Here is a 23,104-nt window from a genome sequence, read left to right on the forward strand (position 1 = left end):
CTAATGAAACTAGGGATTTTCATGTGGGAAGAATTTAGGAAGTCTATTTTAGGTATATTTCTTTTCTTTTTTTTTTTTTAATTTTTTATTTAAGAAAGGATTAGTGAACAAAAGCATAAGGTAGGAGGGGTACAACTCCACACAATTCCCAACACCCGATCCCCATAACCCACCCCCTCCCATGGTAGCTTTCCCATTCTCTATCCATCTGGGAGCATGGACCCAGGGTCATTGAGGGTTGCAGAAGGTAGAAGGTCTGGCTTCTGTAATTGCTTCCCCGCTGAACATGGGCGTTGACTGGTCGGTCCATACCCCCAGTCTGCCTCTCTCTTTCCCTAGTAGGGTGTGACTCTGAGGAAGCTGAGCTCCAGGACACATTGGTGGGGTCTTCAATCCAGGGAAGCCTAGCCAGCATCCTGGTGGCATCTGGAACCTGGTGATTGAAAAGAGAGTTAACAAATGAAGCCAAACAATTTGTTGAGCAATCATGGATCCCAAGCTTGGAATAGTGGAGAGGAAGTGTTAGGGAGGTACTCACTGCAAACTCTAGTGTAGTCCTGCTTTCAGGTATATATTTTGCAGTAGTTTATGGATACGTGTGCACATAAGCTCTCTCTCACAGAAACTGGTGTATATATAGGTTATGGGACTTTGTTGGAAAGTGAACTACCTGAGATGAAATTAGAGTGTACTATTAAAGGAAAGGTCTCACCCGAGTAATGAAGCTGAAGGGTTGTCATTCCACACGTGAAGTCTCTGGATACATTCTGAGGTGAAGCATGTTGAGGTAGCAATCGTTGCTTTGGTTAGGTTGTGATCGGCAGATGCAATGTTATTTGGTTTGGATTGGGAGATGCATACGGGAGAGTGGGCGCTATCCAAGGGTTCCAGGACTGGGGGAAGTAGGGGCTCTATAGTGGAGATGTGAGGTTCCTGCTGTCTTAGGGTTCAAAAAGACAATCAATAGTTAATATTATCATCACATTATTTGTTAATTGGGTTAACTTTGAAAAGTCCCTTTGTTATGGTTTGCTGGACAGTACCCAGTATCTTGTATATAGCTGTGCTATTGGAAGCTTCTAATCTACTTGGTCTAGGCTTTTGAGAGAGTCCGCATATCAAATACATAGCCTATATATTAAAAAGATTCAGTTTGTCTTTTGAGAAACTTTGAGACATACAATAGATTTCCCCCTCTCATATTAATTAGCTACTGATTTATATGTCTACATTTTGCTAGGAGTGTACATAAACACCATTCCCACCACCAAAGGACTGTGACCCATCCCTCCCGCCCACTCCCACCCCCCACTGGCCCAGGAAGCTACATGCCTACCCCTCACCACTGGGTTTTTACTTTGGTGCCCTACTTACAATTTGATCAGGTCCTGCTTTTAGTTTCCCTTTCAGATCTTACTCAACTTCTTTTGATGAGTGGGATCATCCCATACTCATCTTTATCTTTATGACTTAGTTCACTTAACATAATTCCTTCTAGCTCTGTCCAAGATGGGTCAGAGAAGGTGGGTAAATTGTTCTTGATAGCTGCATAGTATTCCATTGTGTATATATACCACAGCTTTTTCAGCCACTCATCTGTTGTTGGGCACCTGGGTTGCTTCCAGGTTTTAGCTATTATGAATTGTGCTGCTATGAACATAGGAGTACACACCTCTTTTTGGTTGGGTATTATGGAGTCCTTGGGGTATAACCCCAGGAGAGGAATTATTGGGTCATATGGAAGGTCCATGTCTAGCCTTCTGAGAGTTTTCCAGACTGCTCTCCACAGAGGCTGGACCAATTTACATTCCCACCAGCAATGTAAAAGGATTCCTCTGTCCCCACATCCTCTCCAGCATTTGTTGCTGCTGTCCTTTTTGATGTATGCCATTCTTACAGGAGTGAGGTGGTATCTTAGTGTTGTCTTGATTTGCATTTCTCTGATAATCAGTGACCTAGAGCAGTTTTTCATATGTTTGTTAGCCTTTTGGATCTCCTCTGTGGTGAATGTTTTGTTCATTTCCTCTGCCCATTTTTGGATGGGGTCATTTGCTTTTTTGGTGCTAAGTTTGCTGAGCTCTTTATATATTTTGGTGATTAGTTTCTTGTCTGATGTCTGGCATGTGAAGATCTTCTCCCATTCTGTGAGGAGTCTCTCTGTTTGTTTAATAGTTTCTTTGGATGTGCAGAAGCTTTTCAATTTGATGTATTCCCATTGGTTTGTTTCTGCTTTGGTCTTCCTTGCAGTTGGGTTTGATTCATCAAAGATGTCCTTGAGGTGTATGTGGAAAAGTGTTTTACCAATGTTTTCCTCTAAGTATTTGATTGTTTCTGGTCTGACATCTAGGTCTTTGATCCATTTGGAGTTGATTTTTGTTTCTGGTGAGATAAAGTGGTTCAATTTCATTCTTCTGCATGTTTCAACCCAGTTTTCCCAGCACCATTTATTAAAGAGAGGCTCCTTTTTCCATTTAATCCTTTGGGCCCCCTTATAAAAGATTAGATGCCCATAGGTGTTGGGATTTACTTCTGGGCTTTCAATTCTGTTCCACTGGTCTGTATGCCTATTTTTGTTCCAGTACCATGCTGTTTTGATGATGATGGCTTTATAATATAGTTTAAGGTCTGGGAGTGTGATGCCTCCATTTCTGTTTCTTTTCCTTAAGATGGTTTTGGCAATTCTCGGTGTTTTCAGGTTCCAGATAAATGATTGTAGTGTTTGTTCTATTCTCTTAAAGAAGTCTGGTGGAACTTTGATGGGTATTGCATTAAATTTGTATATGGCTCTGGGGAGAATATTCATTTTGATGATATTTATTCTTCCCATCCATGAGCATGGGATATCTTTCCATTTCTTGGTATCAGTTTCTATCTCCTTGAGTAGCGACTCATAGTTTTCAGTATACAAGTCTTTCACTTCTTTGGTCAAATTTATTCCTAGGTATTTGATTGATTTGCTGAAACAGTAAATGGGAGTGATTTCTGGATGTCCTCTTCTTCAGATTTAGTGTTTGCATAAAGAAATGCCGCTGATTTTTGTACATTGATTTTGTAGCCTGATACCTTGCTATATTGCCTAACAACTTCCAGTAATTTACTACTGGATTCTTTAGGTCTTTCTATGTATACTATCATATCATCTGCAAATAGTGAGAGCTTGACTTCTTCCCTTCCAATCTGTATCCCTTTGATTTCTTTCTCTTGCCTGATTGCTATGGCAAGAACTTCCAATACTATGTTGAAAAGTAACGGTGACAGTGGACAGCCCTGTCTAGTCCCCAATCTGAGGGGGAATGCTTTCAGCTTCTCTCCATTAAGTATGATGTTGGCTGTAGGTTTGCTATATATAGACTCCACTATCTTGAGGAATTTCCCATCTATTCCCATTTTCTGTAGAGTTTTGAGCATGAATGGGTGTTGGATTTTGTCAAAGGCTTTCTCTGCATCTATTGAGATAATCATGTGGTTTTTGGCTTTGCTTTTATTGATGTGATGAATGACATTGATTGATTTATGGATGTTGAACCAGCCTTGCATTCCTGGTATGAATCTCACTTGGTCATGATGAACAATCTTTTTGATGTGTTGCTGTATCCGGTTGGCCAAGATCTTGTTTAATAATATGGCATCTATGTTCATCAGAGATATTGGTCTGTAGTTTTCCTTTTTTGTTCTCTCCCTATCAGCTTTTGGTATCAGGGTGATGTTGGCTTCATAAAAGGTGGAAGGGAGTATTCCTGTTTCTTCAATCTTATGGAATAGCTTAAGAAATATGGGTATTAACTTTTTCCTGAAAGTTTTGTAGAATTCATTTGTGAAGCCATCTGGTCCAGGACTTTTGTTGTTGGGGAGATTCTTAATAACGGTTTCAATTTCTTTGTCTGTGATTGGTGCATTTAGATTTTGTAGTTCTTCTTGGTTCAGTTTTGGAAGTGCATAGGTTTCTAGGAATGGTTCCATTTCTTCCAGATTCTCTAGCTTGGTGGCATATAGTTCTTTATAGAAGTTTAGCAGAATTCTCTGGATTTCTGTGGTGTCAGTTGTGATATCTCCTGCATCGTTTACAATTCTATTAATTTGAGTCTCCTCTCTTTTTTGTTTGGTGAGTCTGGCTAGGGGTTTGTCAATTTTGTTTAATCTTTCAAAGAACCAACATTTGGCTTCATTGATCTTTTGTATGGTTCTTTTATTTTCGATGTTGTTTATTTCTGCTCTAACTTTAGTGATTTCTGTCCTTCTGGTTGCTTTAGGGTTCCTTTGTTCCTCTTCCTCTAAATCCTTGAGGTGTGTAGTAAGGTCGTTCATTTGGGCTTCTTCTTGGTGTTTAATATGTGATTGTATAGCTATAAGTTTCCCTCTCAGTACTGCTTTAGCTGTGTCCCAAATATTTTGATAGGTTGTGTCTTCATTTTCATTAGTTTCCAGGAACATTTGAATTTCCTGTTTGAATGAGTCTCTGACCCAGTGGTTCTTAAGGAGCATGTTGTTTAGTTTCCAAATTCTATGTCTTTTAATAATTTTCCGTTTGTTGTTAAAAGTTAGTTTTATTCCACTGTGGTCTGAGAAGATACTTGGGATGATTTCAATGCTCTTGAATTTATTGATGCTGTCTTTGTGGCCTAACATGTGGTCTATCCTTGAGTATGTGTTGTGTGGATTTGAAAAGAAGGTGTATTCCAGTTTTTTGGGGTGGAGGAGTCTGAAAATGTCCAAGAGGTCTAGTCTGTCAATCTCTTCATTCAATTCTCTTGTATCTTTATTGGTTCTCTGCTTTGCTGATCTGTCTAAGTGTGAGAGTGGGGTATTGAAGTCTCCCACTATTATTGTATTACTATTGATGTATTTTTGAAATTCTTTCAGTAGATGCTTAATGTATTTAGATTGTCCCTCGTTGGGTGCATAGATGTTAATAATTGTTAAGTCTTCTTGGCTGATTGATCCTCTAATCATTATGTAATGTCCTTGCCTATCTTTTATTACTTTACTTAATTTAAAATCTATCGTGTCTGAGATGAGAATGGCTGTTCCTGCCCTTTTTTGTGGACCGTTAGCCTGTATGATAGTTTTCCATCCTTTCACTTTAAGTCTGTGTTTATCTTGTTGTGACAGATGGGATTCTTGCAAGCAGCATATGGTTGGGTTATGTTTTCTGATCCATCCCCCCGCCCTGTGCCTTTTGATGGGTGAGTTTAAGCCATTGACATTTATTGATATTATGGATTTAATGTATTGTAGTGCTATTGTTCTAAAAAACAATTTGTTTACTCTGATATATTACAAGTATTATAGTGATGTTCTTGTTTATAAGAGGTCTTTTAGTACCTCTTTCAGGGCCGGCTTGGTGATAGTTGCCTCCTTTAACTGTTGTTTGTCTAAGAAGGTTTTGATCCCTCCATCTAGCTTGAATGAAAGTCTAGCAGGATATATTATCCTTGGTTGAAACCCTTTTTCATTCAGGGCTCGATAGATATCTTGCCACTCCCTTCTGGCTTTTAGAGTTTGAGTGGAGAAATCTGCAGAAAGTCTTATGGGTTTTCCCCTGTATGTGACTTTTTGTTTCTCTCTTGCTGCCTTTAGGATCCTTTCTTTATCCTTACTTCTTCTCATTGTGACTATGATGTGTCTTGGTGTTTTCAGGTCTGGGTTAATTCTGTTTGGTACTCTCTGGGCCTCTTGCACCTTGATATCCTTTCTGTTATTCAGGTCTGGGAAATTTTCTTGTATTATTTCCTCTAGAATGTTTGCTTCCCCTTCCTCTCTTTTTTCCTCTGGCAGGCCAATTATACGAATGTTACTTCTTTTGAGATCATCCCATATGTCTCTGTTGTTGTTTTCAGTGTCTCTCAATTTCTTTTTAAGTTCTTTCACCTCTTTGTTAGTTTTCTCTAACTCATCCTCTGTCTGACTAATTCTGTTTTCTGCTTCTGTTAGTCTGCTTTCCCTTGCCTCAGCTTCTTTCTTCATTACAGCTATTTCAAGTTTCAGTTCTCTAATTGTCTCAAGATAATCAGTATTTTCCTTGGGGGTCTCAACTGTTGTTTCCCTAATACTGCCATTCCTTTCCTCCAATGTTGTTTTCATTTCTGTGATTAATAAGTTTATTATTGCTTGCATACTTTTCTTATCTATGGTTACTTCTGACTGATTTGTGGTTTCTTCTGGGCTCTTGTCTTCATTCATTGGGGTAGCAGTTTTATTTGTTTTTAATCTACCAATTTTTTTTTATGTGTTTCTCTCTCTTTTTTTTTAATGCTCTGTTGTTCCTCAGTTGTGATTTGAGCACAAGTAACACTGTACTATATACCTTTATGACAACTGCACTCACCAACCTCCGGAATTACAGTAGCAACTGAAGTAAGTATTGAAGGAGTTTAATCGTTACCAGTTAGCCAAAAAATTTCTCCAGTCTGTGAAAAAATAGTAACCAAATCCCAGTGAAGAAAGAGAAAAGAAAGAGAGGATAGCAAGAATAGACAGTTATGCAAATCTACTATCCAGTGTATATTCTAGGGGTAACAAGAGTGTAAAGGGAACTAGAGCAGATATACACACATAGAGAGTCCACTCTGGGTCAGATTTCTTCCCCAAAGTAATTCACAAATTCAGAAAGGCAAAGAAGAAAGAAGTGTATGACAAGATAAAATAATAATAATAATAATAATAAAAAGAGATAGAGAGAGATAAGAGACAGAAAAGGGAGAAGATAAGAAGAAGGGTTGTAATTAAAGAGCAGTGCGAGGAACTTCCCAAATGTGTATCAGTGAGTTTAAAAAAAAAAAAAAAAAAAAAAAAAAAACCCTGTTTGGTGGTATGGGGTATCCTGCTAGTAGCTGGTCCCAGGCACTGCTTATGGGGTGGGGGGGCGGTGGGAAGGATGTATGCTTGAAAATTAAAAGGAAGAAAAAGAATTTTTTTCCCCTATTCTAATTCTTAACCCAAATTAAGTTATAGACACATCCTTGGTATGACCGCTATGGCCCCTTATTGGCTGGCCTGCTAAAGGCAGAAAATCGTATTGTTTACACGAGATGTGTCCAGAGCTCCAAGGCTAGCTGCTTCTCAGTCCGCCATCTTCCGGGAAACCCCTCCCTCCAGACTTTTTTAAAGGATTTCTCAAAAATGAAAACTAGCTCCAAATCCTTTCATCCAATGAGAGCTATACTCAAGAAGTCTTTGGATCTGTTCTCAGGGCCGCGGTGGACCCTGCAGACTCCCAAGAGAAAGCCCCCGAGCTAAAGTGCTCTCTCCGATTCCTCTGCCTGCTGCTCTCTGCATCCGGCGGAGGAGCCGCCTTCCTGGGCGGGCGGAGGACAATGCCCGGCGCACTCGCCTTGCCCGGCGCCCTGGGAATTCTGGAGCCCCTCTAGTCCGTGTCACCTTTACTCTAATTCTTAACCCAAATTAAATTGTACTCACTTTTTGGTGTCATCCCTTATTAACTGGCCTGCTAAAGGCAGAAAATCCTACCGTTGCCGACGATGCGGTCAGAACGCTCGCTGTCAGTGACTTCTCAGTCCGCCATCTTCCTCTCCCCTCTATTTTAGGTATATTTCATGTGGCTCATATCATTAGTAATTTTTGCCTGACTCTGACAGCTAACATGCAAGTGGAGTAAAGGCATTATCTGGGCACATGATGTCATAGTTGAGAATAGGACTAGGAAGCTGGATTAGGGCAGAGTACCTCCAAAATATGAGGAAATAATATAAATACCATTAATTGTTAAGCCCATCAATCTGACCTAGGGCCCATATCTATTCATTTTTTTTCACATTTTAAAAATTTACTTTATTTCATGGGAATGAGCTAGATAGAAACAAAGAAAAAGAGGAAGGCCAGATCTCACTCTGGCATACACTGTGCCTGGGATCGAACCCAGGACTTCAAGGTTACAATTTCAGCACTCTACTACTGCACAAGATCTCCAGGTGCTAAGACCACATTAGCAATAGAGTGAAATGCCTGCTACTTTTTATTTTTATTTATTACTGGAGATTTAATAGTGATAGATAAGATTGTTGGATAAGATGGGTACAATTCATACAATTCCCACCACTAGAGTGCCATATCCCATCCCCTCCACTGGAAGGTTCCCTATTCTTTATCCCTCTGGAGTATAGACTAAAGATCTCTAAGAGGCACAGAAGGTCGGAGGTCTGGATTCTGTGCCTTCCTGGGCAGACAACAGTGTGTCCTGGGACCCCATCTCCCTAGGTATGCCCACTAGGGAAAGGTAGAGCCAATACCTATGTCTAGCAGAGAAGCCATTATCTATTCATATTTAGCACAGAAGCCTGTATGAACTCTGAGTCACTGTCAGTCTGACCACACAAGCCATGATCACAGCTAGGAATAGTCTAGGCAGCACTCATTGCAGGACCAGTCTTCCTTGCATGGCATAGTAGGTTGACCCTGCTTCCCTTCGGAGAGACAGACAGTTCCTACCATTGCTGCTCTACATTGAATCTGGAGATTTCTTGTAATGAACTAAAATCCATGTATGAAAACTAATAAACACAAAGCAATTATTAGTCTTCATATAAGTAACTATAGTTACTCAGGACTGTACAGGGTTGGTTTTGTGGAGTTTGCAAGATGGTATGATTGCCTTTGACAAAATATATCAGGAAACATTTTTGGATGGGATGGGATTTGAGCTGTGCCTGGAAAACAAGCAGCATTCCAACAAGTAGAAACGGAGGGCTGAGTTGCAGGGAAGCACAATTACAGAGAAGTCCATTAAAGTTGTGTTTTGTTGAGGCTAAAGTACCTGACTTGAAAAAGTATGAAAATGATTTATTCACTGATGAATTTTTTAATTTACTTATTTATTGAACCAATTACTTTTCAACTCTGCATGGGCGATGAAAATAATTGGGGAAAGTGAAATAAAAAAAATTAAATATAGAGAGGGGTGGCATGGAAGACAGCGGACTGAGAAACTGCTAACAGCGTGTTCTCTAATCACATCTTTGAGAAACAGTAGGATTTTCTGCCTTTAGCAGGCCTGTCAATAAGGGGTGACACCAAAGAGGTGATGATAATTTAATTTGGGTTAAGAATTAGAGTAAAGGTGACACGGACTAGCGGGGCTCCAGACTTCCCAGGCGGCGCCAGGCAAGGCGAGTGCGCCGGGCATTGTCCTCTGCCCAGGAAGGCGGCTCCTCAGCCGGTTGCAGAGCGTGGTGGGCAGAGGACCCGGAGAGAGCACTTTAGCTCGGGGGGCTTTCTCTTGGGAGTCTCCAGGGTCCACCGCGACCCTGAGGGAGGATCCAAAGACTTCTTAAGTATAGCTCTCATTGGATCAAAGGACTTGGAGCTAGTTTTCATTTTCGAGAAATCCTTTAAAAAAGTCTGGAAGGGGGGGTTTCCCGGAAGATGGCGGACGAAGAAGCTGCTAGCCTCTGAGCTCCGAACGCACTCCCCTGAAGACAATACGATTTTCTGCCTTTAGCAGGCCAGCCAATAAGGTGTCCTTAGACACCAAGGAGGTGACTATAACTTAATTTGGGTTAAGAATTAGAGTAGGGAAAAAAATTCTTTTTTCTTCCTTTTAATTTTCAAGCATACATCCTTCCCGCTGCTCCCCCCCATAAGCAGTCCCTGGGACCAGCTACTAGCAGGATACCCCATACCACCAAACAGGGTGTTTTTTGTTTTTTGAATTCACTGATACACATTTGGGAAGTTCCTTGTACTGCTCTTTAATTACAACTCTTCTTCTTATCTTCTCCCTTTTCTCTCTCTTATCTCTCTCTCTCTCTCTCTTTTTTTTTTTTAATCTTGTCATACATTTCTTCTTTCTTCTTTGCCTTTCTGAATTCGTGAATTACTTTGGGGAAGAAATCTGACTCAGAGTGGACTCTCTAGGTGTGTATCTCTGCTCTAGTTCCCTTTACCCTCTTGTTACCCCTAGAATATACACTGGATAGTAGATTTGCATAACTGTCTATTCTTACTATCCTCTCTTTCTTTTCTCTTTCTTCACTGGGATTTGGTTACTATTTTTTCACGGACTGGAGAAATTGTTTGGCTAACTGGTAATGATTAAACTACTTCAATACTTACTTCAGTTGCTACTGTAATTCCGGAGGTTGGTGAGTGCAATCGTCATAAAGGTATTTAGTACAGTGTTACTTGTACTCAAGACACAACAACTGAGGAACAACAGAGCATAAAAAAAGAGAGAAACACATAAATAAAAAAATGGGTAGATTAAAAACAAATAAAACTGTTACCCCAATGAATGAAGACAAGAGCCCAGAAGAAACTACAAATCAGTCAGAAGTAACCATAGATAAGAAAAGTATGCAAGCAATAATAAACTTATTAATCACAGAAATGAAAACAACATTGGAGGAAAGGAATGGCAGTATTAGGGAAACAACAGTTGAGACCCCCAAGGAAAATACTGATTATCTTGAGGCAATTAGAGAACTGAAAGCTGAAATAGCTGTAATGAAGAAAGAAGCTGAGGCAAGGAAAAACAGACTAACAGAAGCAGAAAACAGAATTAGTCAGACAGAGGATGAGTTAGAGAAAACTAAGAAAGAGGTGAAAGAGCTTAAAAAGAGATTGAGAGACACTGAAAACAACAACAGAGACATATGGGATGATCTCAAAAGAAGTAACATTCGTATAATTGGCCTGCCAGAGGAAAAAAGAGAGGAAGGGGAAGCAAACATTCTAGAGGAAATAATACAAGAAAATTTCCAAGACCTGAATAACAGAAAGGATATCAAGGTGAAAGAGGCCCAGAGAGTACCAAACAGAATCAACCCAGACCTGAAGACACCAAGACACATCATAGTTACAATGAGAAGAAGTAAGGATAAAGAAAGGATCCTAAAGGCTGCAAGAGAGAAACAAAAAGTCACATACAAGGGAAAACCCATAAGATTATCTGCAGATTTCTCCACTCAAACTCTAAAAGCCAGAAGGGAGTGGCAAGATATCTGTCAAGCCCTGAATGAAAAAGGGTTTCAACCAAGGGTAATATATCCTGCTAGACTTTCATTCAAGCTAGATGGAGGGATCAAAACCTTCTTTGACAAACAACAGTTAAAGGAGGCAACTATCACCAAGCCGGCCCTGAAAGAGGTACTAAAAGACCTCTTATAAACAAGAAAATCACTATAATACTTGCAATATATCAGAGTAAACAAATTGTTTTTTAGAACAATGGCACTACAATACATTAAATCCATAATATCAATAAATGTCAATGGCTTAAACTCACCCATCAAAAGGCACAGGGTGGGGGGATGGATCAGAAAACATAACCCAACCATATGCTGCTTGCAAGAATCCCATCTGTCACAACAAGATAAACACAGACTTAAAGTGAAAGGATGGAAAACTATCACACAGGCTAACGGTCCACAAAAAAGGGCAGGAACAGCCATTCTCATCTCAGACACGATAGATTTTAAATTAAATAAAGTAATAAAAGATAGGCAAGGACATTACATAATGATTAGAGGATCAATCAGCCAAGAAGACTTAACAATTATTAACATCTATGCACCCAACGAGGGACCATCTAAATACATTAAGCATCTACTGAAAGAATTTCAAAAATACATCAATAGTAATACAATAATAGTGGGAGACTTCAATACCCCACTCTCAAACTTAGACAGATCAACAAAGCAGAGAACCAATAAAGATACAAGAGAATTGAATGAAGAGATTGACAGACTAGACCTCTTGGACATTTTCAGACTCCTCCACCCCAGAAAACTGGAATACACCTTCTTTTCAAATCCACATAACACATACTCAAGGATAGACCACATGTTAGGCCACAAAGACAGCATCTGCTGGGATAGCCTGAGGGTACTTCTTCCTGAGCTAGTGCTCTCTGGCTTGGAGAGAACTCAACTGGAGCCGATCTAGACTGCTGCGTGGGAGAGGAATAGGAACTCGTGCCGCACTAACTTCCGCAGGAGATACACTCTGGAACTCTCGGAGCCGGAAAGCAATTTACAGGTGTCTTTAATCAGAAGAGCAGCTGTTTTTATACTCTCCAAGTAGGATGGAAACAGGATGTGATATAGAGAGGGTGGAGAGAAAAGTGACTGGTGAAAATCAGAGTGTGACAAGGAGGGGGCGGAACAGGCGAGAATCCTATCACTGAACCACCAATGCCCTGGAGTGCTTTATGTAAAAGTAATTTATGTAAATAGACCAAAGCTTTGGATCAGTAAATCACTATATAGGCATATGGTTAAGCAGAAGCCAGGGGGGGGTGGCATACTACCCAACAAGCATCAATAAATTCAAGAGCATTGAAATCATCCCAAGTATCTTCTCAGACCACAATGGAGTAAAACTAACATTTACCAACAAACGGAAAATTATTAAAAGACATAGAATTTGGAAACTAAACAACATGCTCCTTAAGAACAACTGGGTCAGAGACTCACTCAAACAGGAAATTCAAATGTTCCTGGAAACTAATGAAAATGAAGACACAACCTATCAAAATATTTGGGACACAGCTAAAGCAGTACTGAGAGGGAAACTTATAGCTATACAATCACATATTAAACACCAAGAAGAAGCCCAAATGAACGACCTTACTACACACCTCAAGGATTTAGAGGAAGAGGAACAAAGGAACCCTAAAGCAACCAGAAGGACAGAAATCACTAAAGTTAGAGCAGAAATAAACAACATCGAAAATAAAAGAACCATACAAAAGATCAATGAAGCCAAATGTTGGTTCTTTGAAAGATTAAACAAAATTGATAAACCCCTAGCCAGACTCACCAAACAAAAAAGAGAGGAGACTCAAATTAATAGAATTGTAAACAATGCAGGAGATATCACAACTGACACCACAGAAATCCAGAGTATCCTGCGAATCTTCTATAAAGAACTATATGCCACCAAGCTAGAGAATCTGGAAGAAATGGAACAATTCCTACAAACCTATGCACTTCCAAAACTGAACCAAGAAGAACTACAAAATCTAAATGCACTAATCACAGACAAAGAAATTGAAACCGTTATTAAGAATCTCCCCAAAAACAAAAGTCTTGGACCAGATGGCTTCACAAACGAATTCTACAAAACTTTCAGGAAACAGTTAATACCCATACTTCTTAAGCTATTCCATAAGATTGAAGAAACAGGAATACTCCCTTCCACCTTTTATGAAGCCAACATCACCCTGATACCAAAAGCTGATAGGGAGAGAACAAAAAAGGAAAACTACAGACCAATATCTCTGATGAACATAGATGCCATATTATTAAACAAGATCTTGGCTAACAGGATACAGCAACACATCAAAAAGATTGTTCATCAAGACCAAGTGAGATTCATCCCAGGAATGCAAGGCTGGTTCAACATACGTAAGTCAATCAATGTCATTCACCACATCAATAAAAGCAAAGCCAAAAACCACATGATTATCTCAATAGATGCAGAGAAAGCCTTTGACAAAATCCAACACACATTCATGCTCAAAACTCTACAAAAAATGGGAATAGATGGGAAATTCCTCACGATAGTGGAGTCTATATATAGCAAACCTACAGCCAACATCATACTCAATGGACAGAAGCTGAAAGCATTCCCCCTCAGATCAGGGACTAGCCAGGGCTGTCCACTGTCACGGTTACTCTTCAACATAGTATTGGAAGTTCTTGCCATAGTTGTCAGGCAAGAGAAAGAAATCAAAGGGATACAGATTGGAAGGGAAGAAGTCAAGCTCTCACTATTTGCAGATGATATGATAGTTTACATAGAAAGGCCTAAAGAATCCAGTAGAAAATTACTGGAAGTTATTAGGCAATATAGCAAGGTATCAGGGTACAAAATCAATGTACAAAAATCAGTGGCATTTCTTTATGCAAACACTAAATCTGAAGAAGAAGACATGCAGAAATCACTCCCATTTACTGTTTCAGCAAAATCAATCAAATACCTAGGCATAAAGGTGACCAAAGAAGTGAAAGACTTGTATACTGAAAACTATGAGTTGCTACTCAAGGATATAGAAACTGATACCAATAAATGGAAAGATATCCCATGCTCATGGATTGGAAGAATAAATATCATCAAAATGAATATTCTCCCCAGAGCCATATACAAATTTAATGCAATACCCATCAAAGTTCCACGAAGCTTCTTTAAGAGAATAGAAAAAACACTACAATCATTTATCTGGAACCTAAAAACACATAGAATTGCCAAAATCATCTTAAGGAAAAGAAACAGAAATGGAGGCATCACACTCCCAGACCTTGAACTATATTATAAGGCCATCATCATCAAAACAGCATGGTACTGGAACAAAAATAGGCATACAGACCAGTGGAACAGAATTGAAAGCCCAGAAGTAAATCCCAACACCTATGGGCATCTATTCTTTGATAAGGGGGCCCAAAGGATTAAATGGAAAAAGGAGGCTCTCTTCAATAAATGGTGCTGGGAAAACTGGGTTGAGACATGCAGAAGAATGAAAATGAACCACTTTATCTCACCAGAAACAAAAATCAACTCCAAATGGATCAAAGACCTAGATGTCAGACCAGAAACAATCAAATACTTAGAGGAAAACATTGGTAAAACACTTTTCCACATACACCTCAAGGACATCTTTGATGAATCAAACCCAATTGCAAGGAAGACTAAAGCAGAAACAAACCAATGGGACTACATCAAATTGAAAAGCTTCTGCACATCCAAAGAAACTATTAAACAAACAGAGAGACCCCTCACAGAATGGGAGAAGATCTTCACATGCCATACATCAGACAAGAAACTAATCACCTAAATATATAAAGAGCTCAGCAAACTTAGCACCAAAAAAGCAAAAAACCCCATCCAACAATGGGCAGAGGAAATGAACAAAACATTCACCACAGAGGAGATCCAAAAGGCTAACAAACATATGAAAAACTGCTCTAGGTCACTGATTGTCAGAGAAATGCAAATCAAGACAACACTAAGATACCACCTCACTCCTGTAAGAATGGCATACATCAAAAAGGACAGCAGCAACAAATGCTGGAGAGGATGTGGGGACAGAGGAACCCTTTTACATTGCTGGTGGGAATGTAAATTGGTCCAGCCTCTGTGGAGAGCAGTCTGGAAAACTCTCAGAAGGCTAGACATGGACCTTCCATATGACCCAGTAATTCCTCTACTGGGGTTATACCCCAAGGTCTCCATAACACCCAACAAAAAAGAGGTGTGTACTCCTATGTTCATAGCAGCACAATTCATAATAGCTAAAACCTGGAAGCAACCCAGGTGCCCAACAACAGATGAGTGGCTGAGAAAGCTGTGGTATATATACACAATGGAATACTATGCAGCTATCAAAAACAATGAACCCAACTTCTCTGACCCATCTTGGACAGAGCTAGAAGGAATTATGTTAAGTGAACTAAGTCAGAAAGATAAAGATGAGTATGGGATGATCCCACTCATCAAAAGAAGTTGAGTAAGATCTGAAAGGGAAACTAAAAGCAGGACCTGATCAAATTGTAAGTAGGGCACCAAAGTAAAAACCCAGTGGTGAGGGGTAGACATGTAGCTTCCTGGGCCAGTGGGGGGTGGGAGTGGGTGAGAGGGATGGGTCACAGTCCTTTGGTGGTGGGAATGGTGTTTATGCACACTCCTAGCAAAATGTAGACATATAAATCAGTAGTTAATTAATATGAGAGGGGAAATCAATTGTATGTCTCAAAGTTTCTCAAAAGACAAACTGAATCTTTTTAATATATAGGCTATGTATTTGATATGCGGACTCTCTCAAAAGCCTAGACCAAGTAGATTAGAAGCATCCAATAGCACAGCTATATACAAGATACTGGATACTGTACAGCAAACCATAACAAAGGGACTTTTCAAAGTTAACCCAATTAACAAATAATGTGATGATAATATTAACTATCGATTGTCTTTTTGAATCCTAAGACAGCATCTCACATCTCCACTATAGAGCCCCTACTTCCCCCAGTCCTGGAACCCTTGGATAGGGCCCACTTTCCCGTATGCATCTCCCAATCCAAACCAAATAATATTGCATCCACCGATCACAACCTAACCAAAGCAACGATTGCCACCTCAACATGCTTCACCTCAGGCTGTATCCAGAGACTTCACGTGTGGAATGACAACCCTTCAGCTTCATTACTCGGGTGAGACCTTTCTTTTTATAGTACACTCTAATTTCATCTCAGGTAGTTCACTTTCTAACAAAGTCCCATAAACTAGATATACACCAGTTTCTGTGAGAGAGAGCTTATGTGCACACGTATCCATAAACTACTGCAAAATATATACCTGAAAACAGAAGTACACTAGAGTTTGCAGTGAGTACCTCCCTAACACTTCCTCTCCACTATTCCAACCTTGGGATCCATGATTGCTCAACAAATTGTTTGACTTCATATGTTAACTCTCTTTTCAATCACCAGGTTCCAGATGCCACCAGGATGCTGGCTAGGCTTCCCTGGATTGAAGACCCCACCAATATGTCCTGGAGCTCAGCTTCCCCAGAGACACACCTTACTAGGGAAAGAGAGAGGCAGACTGGGAGTATGGACCGACCAGTCAACGCCCATGTTCAGTGGTGAAGCAATTACAGAAGCCAGACCTTCTACCTTCTGCAACCCTCAACGACCCTGGGTCCATGCTCCCAGAGGGCTAGAGAATGGGAAAGCTATCATGGGAGGGGGTGGGTTACAGGTATTGGGTGGTGGGAATTGTGTGGAGTTGTACCCCTCCTACCTTATGTTTTTGTTCAATAATCCTTTCTTAAATAAAAATTTTTTTAAAAATTAAGTATAAAGGCAAATTTATTTAAAAAATTATAAATAAATGATTCCAAGAAAGAATTTTATCTAAACACACATTACCTTAGAAAGATCATAATTGCTACACAGTATTAAGACACCCAGTGTATCAACACCTATTATAATGTGGGTACTATGTATTAAAGCATACCCCACATGTGGAAAGTGTTTATATTTTAGGTAATTAAAATGCAAATATATAGTATTTTTTGTCATTTAAATCAACGCGTCTTACTATTGAAGAAACGATGACTCTTCAAATGTTCAGAAACAGGGCTGAGAATACTGTGAGAACCAGGTTGAGCGTGGTGAGGCTTTTCCCATTGAAAAATGGGGAATTGGTGGCAATCGTTGTGTTGATTAGGTTGTGATTGGCAGATGCAATATTATTTGATACGGATTGGGAGAGGCATACGGGAAAGTGGGCCCTATCCAAGGGTTCCAGGACTGGGGGAAGTAGGGGTTCTATAGTGGAGATGTGAGGTTCCTGCTGTCTTAGGGTTCAAAAAGACAATCTATAGTTAATGTTATCATCACATTAATTGGTAACTGGGTTAACTTTGAAAAGTCCTTTTGTTAGGGTTTGTTGTACAGTACCCAGTATCTTGTATATATCTGTGCTATTGGGGTCTAGGCTTTTGAGAGAGTCCGCATATCAAATACACAGCCTATATACTTAAAAGGTTCAGTCTGTATTTTAAAAAACTTCGAGACATACAATTAATTTTCCCCCTCTCATATTAATTAACTAGTAATTTATATGACTACATTTTACTAGGAGTGTACATAAACACCATTCCCACCAGCAAAAGACTGTGACCCATCACTCCCACCCACTCCCACCCCCCACTGGCCCAGGAAGCTGCATGTCTACCCTCACCACAGGGTTTTTACTTTGGTGCCCTACTTACAGTTTGGTCAGGTCCTGCTTTTAGTTTCCCTTTCAGATCTTACTCAACTTCTTTTGATGAGTGGGATCATCCCATACTCATCTTTATCTTTCTGACTTAGCTCACTTAACATAATTCCTTCTAGCTCTCTCCAAGATGGGTCAGAGAAGGTGGGTTCATGCTTCACTTCAGACAGTGTCCAGAGACTTCACGTGTGGAATGGCAACCCTTCAGCTTCATTACTCAGGTGAGACCTTTCCTTTCATAGTATACTCTAATTCCATCTCAGGTGGTTCACTTTCTAACAGAGTTCCAAAACCTAGATATACACCAGTTTCTGTGAGAGAGAGTATATGTTCACACGTATCTGTAAACTACTGCAAAATATATACCTGAAAGCAGAAGTACACTAGAGTTTGTAGTGAGTATCCCCCTAACACTTCCTCTCCACTATTCCAGGCTTTGGTTCCATGATTGCTCAACAATTTGTTTGGCTTCGTATGTTAACTCTCTTCTCAGTCACCAGGTTCCAGATATCATCAGGATGCTGGCCAGGCTTCCCTGGACTGAAGACCCCACCAATGTGTCCTGGAGCTCTGCTTCCCCAGAGACCCACCCTACTAGGGAAAGAGAGAGGCAGACTGGGAGTATGGACCGACCAGTCAACGCTCATGTTCAGCGGGTAAGCAATTACAGAAGCCAGACCTTCTACCTTCTACAACCCACAATGACTCTGGGTCCATGCTCCCAGAGGGATAGAGAGTCGGGAAGCTATCAGGGGAGGGGGTGGGATATGGAGACTGGCTGGTGGGAATTGTGTGGAGTTGTACCCCTCCTACCCTAAGGTTTTGTTAATTTATCCTTACTTAAATAAATAAATAACAATAAAAAAAAAAAAAGAAAAATGGGGAACTGAGGAAACAAATCTCCCTGTCAGACTCCCTCTTGTTAAGGTAGAGCTGGGGAGAAAATATGGGTCCCAGTTTTTGCTTCTCTGTCAGCTACTCCCTGTCTCCAGAAACCCTGCAATTTTCTGTCTCCAGGGGCTCTGCATTACTTAAACATTAAGCTATAGGCCCCTGCTTCACCCTGCATTCCTTGATACAATGGCCTGCTCTTTTATTATTTACATATCAATGTTCTGCTTTGTTTAACAAATGACTTAAGGTCTCCTCCCTATTTCCCCACCCATTCTGCTCATTTGATATATTCTTTTCCTACCCTCTAGACCTGCCCTTCCTGCAGGGTTTTATTAATCCTACCAGTTAAAGCCCTAGCAACAGTTGCTAAGGAAGTCCCTAAATTTCCCATTCCCTTTTACCTTTCTCTGCCCCTTTCCTAACCATGTATAATATTGTCAAGCTACTTCCATTTCTGATTTGGCCCTTCCAGTTTCCAGCCTCGCCGCCATGAGCTTTGTCCCTGGATCACCTCTCTTGTGTCACTAGCTGGACAGAATAGAGATGTAGAAATAGTTACTTGGATAGTGTACTGATTTTCCATGTCTGCAACTCAGGTTGAAGGCAATCCTGGCCTTCACCACATTGAAGGAAGCTTTGGTTCCATGGTCTCTTTCATTCTCTACCTCTCTGCTTCTCTGTCTCTATCTTAAAAGCAAAGAAGAACGATAGGAGAGAGAAGAAAGGGAGGAAGAAAGGAAGGATTAAGGAAGACAAAGAAAAATAGATTTGCATATTATTTTCTTGGACATTTGTTCAGAATATCATAAAATAACAGATTAACTATAAAGAAATAAAAATCCAGGTTTTGTATGAAGTGAAATAAAATGGCAGGAAAGAAACCATGGATATTTAAACATGATTGTTTCCAAGTAGAATATTTTTCAAGAAATTTTTTTTTTGAAGCACCATCTTTATGTTAAGAAACACTTCTAAATTCTCCAATTCATTCACCATAGCTGATATGCTGAAAGGACAACTGAGGCTAATTTAGCTCCACTGGGACATAAAAAGTACTTCCCTGAAAAAGCTGAATATTTCTAATAAAATATAAAGTATCTGCTAAGGAGAAAGATTAGTGAGACAATAAAAATCAGAGGAGACAAGTTATAAATACAAAATGGCAAGAGAAAAAAATAAATGTCACCATATAAAAAATACTCTCCCTCAAGTAACAATGTATTTTCAAATATATTCAAGGAAACAACACACATACTAATTTCTCCCTTTATAAATGAAGTGAGACAGGGAGAGAGGTTTAGGAACTCATAGACTTGACAAGTATTTGGCAGCCATGTATAAAAATACAGTGCTTATTTTCTATTTGGGAACCTTGATTGGGATTGTGGTGCACAGTTCCTGGGAAAACAAAAATTTCTGTTTGATTGCTATAAGGCAAAAAAATAAAATAACTTTTTGTTTTATATTCAGTCTATGCAAATAATCCAATCCTTACCAAAGAAATAACATATATACATATATAACATATAATTACAAATAAAAGAATTATATATATAACATATATATCAAAGAAATAACATATATAATAACATATATACACACATATATAACATATATAATAACATATATATCTATCTAGTGATATATGTGCAGGAAATAATTCACTGTCCTCCTAGAGATTCATAAAGACAGAGCAGGTATACATTTGTTATTCACTGTTGATCTACAGAATTTCCCTTAAAACCTTTCATTCACAAAAAGCTATTAAAATAGAAAATTTTATAATAAGAAAAAAAATAATAGACATACATTTTCAAGATGCTACAGATTATATTCAAAGTAATAACTGAAGTTCTCTGGCCCACAATAATTCAGGTGCTAAAAGTATGAACCATTAATCTACACAATATAGTTCCATGAAAATAAGGTTAGTGAACCAGACCAGTAGTCAGGGTAGGTAGTTAAGAGCAGTGTTTTTAACTGCAAAGCTAATGCCCTGATTCACGTACCGACTCAAAAGTTATTACTTGTCTTTAAGCAGGTACACATTCATCAACAAATACATTTAAGTCTTTTAAAATAAGTACTCATCCATGCAATTTTAGGTATAAGATTGATCAAGCCTGTGTAAACTGTACCTCGCCCCCCCCTTTCTATGTTTTAACAAGAGACATTTGATATCTCACCTGAAATATAGGACTATATTCCTTGCATTATCTCATCTATTTCATCTTCCTTTAAAAATATTGTCTGTGGGCTGGGGCAGTAGCATAATGGTTATACAAAAACACTTTTATGCCTGAGGCTCTGAAGTCTCAGGTTCTTCAATCCCAGCAGCACTATTAGCCAGAGCTGAGCAGTGTTCTGGTAAAATAAATAAATAAAACCAATATTTGCATTTTGTCTGAATTTCAAAAGTTTATTTCAGTGAGATTACTTTCCATAACCCAATAGAGTAAAGGAGAAAAAAATGATCCTAACTCTGTTGGTGACTCTACCTATAAACTTTGAGAACTATGGAATCAAATGATGCTTCTATTTTCTCCTTATCAAACTGAGAACTTTCTTTAGTCAATTAGCCTAAACCTAAAAGCTTTGTATCTGGCAGCACTCAGTATAACAAGGCAAAGGAACTGGTGTCTTTGTATCTTCCCTTTGCTCTCGTCCTCTCATCTGTGTTATCTCTTTATCAGTCGTATATTGATTTTTCATAGTGATGCTCCAATCATACCACTGCTTAGAAGATATAAATGACAGCAGTACGTAGGAAATATATGATTTCCTCTTTAAAAAAATAGCAATCTGAACAACTTGATTAAGGCAAAGATAAAAATAGTGCTCATGATTACTGTATTATGTCTAAAGAGTTAGCTTAATGCAACATCATGTATGAATTTTATTCTCTCTTATGTTTCAAACTCAAAGATTATTAATCTTGACCTGGGAGGCAGTGTGATTTGTGGAACACTTGTAGTACTTAGAAGCAGTAAACCTTGGTTATCTGAGTGATAAGCAACTGATTGTGTGATTATGGACACTATGAACTTCTCTGCACCCTTGCTTTCTACCCAGAAGTTGAAGACAATAAACCCTGCCTTACAGAGCTGTTGCGAGGGAGGAACATGGTAATGCATGCAAGGAGCCTTTGTAATTGATTGTGCATTGCATTAATACTGGCTTGAATTATTCATTTTATTTGTTAATAAGTATAATGAAATAAGCTGGGGAAGACAGAGTGAAGAGCTGTGATTCCTTCTACTTCAGTGAGTCTATTTTGTATTCCTCTTTTGCGATACATCTAATTTAACATAAATTCCTGCTGGCTGTAAGTACAAGTTATATCTTGTTTCCATTCTCACCTTCCATTTTTACTGCCTGTTTTTCCTCATCTTCGACCTCAATCTAATCTAAAATAAGATTTTCATGGATTTCTCATCAGACTTTTAAAATATTTTATTTATTTTATTTTAATGAATGAGAGAAAGGTACAGAGAGAGACCAGAGCACTGCTCAACTCTGGCTTATGGTAGTTAAGGGGATCGAGCCTGAGACCTTGAAGCCTCATGCATGGATGTCATTCACAACTATTCTGCTGTCTCCCCTGGCCTTGTATAAAACTTCTAAATAATCTCTTAGTCTTTATACTTGTTCTATTTGATAATCTATTCTGTCTCTTATTCAATACTCTGTTCCTAGGATAAAAATCTTAGTTCTGATAGTTGCCCCTATCTCCTATTCAGTGTCATATGCTCTTTCCATCCTTGGGAATATTTCAATCACATTGTACTTATTTTAATGGTCCAGAAATATATTGTTATTTTATTTAATTCATCTGGTTTTAATATATCACATATGAGTGACATCACAAAATCGTTATCCTTTCCCATCTGACTTTCTATCAGCATGATGCTCTTGAGCTCCATCAATGTTATTGCAAATGGTAGGATTTCATCTTTTCTTACTGCTGAATAGTATCCCACTGTGTTTATGTAATACATCTTTCAGTTTTATTGCAAACAGTGCTATCACTGGGGCCCTGTGCCTATAAGACAAATCCACTGCTCTCAGCAGCCATTTCTTCCCTTTTTCTTTCTTTTCTTTGATAAGACAGAGAGAAATTGAGAGCAGTTGAGAAAGACAAAGAGGGAAAGAGAAAGAAAGACATCTGCTATACTGCCTCACCACTTGAGAAGTTATCCCCTTCAGGTGGGACCTTGAACCCAGGTCTTTGCATATAGTAATGTGTGGGTTCAGCTGGGTGTGCCTTAGCCTCCCCTTCTCCCCAACACATCTTTATCTGTCAGTCAGTGACTACATAGGCTGTCATCAGTTTGTATCTGTTGTAAATAATATTGCACTAAGCATAGCAGTGCACATGTCCCTTTAAAATACTGGATTTTGTTCCTTTTCCTTTACATCCACTTTGGCCCTTGTTTCTGGGTTTTTGGAAAATAGCTGTTATTATAGGTGTAAGGAG

This window comes from Erinaceus europaeus, chromosome 5, assembly GCF_950295315.1.
Source record: "Erinaceus europaeus chromosome 5, mEriEur2.1, whole genome shotgun sequence".
Taxonomy (NCBI): Eukaryota; Metazoa; Chordata; class Mammalia; order Eulipotyphla; family Erinaceidae; genus Erinaceus; species Erinaceus europaeus.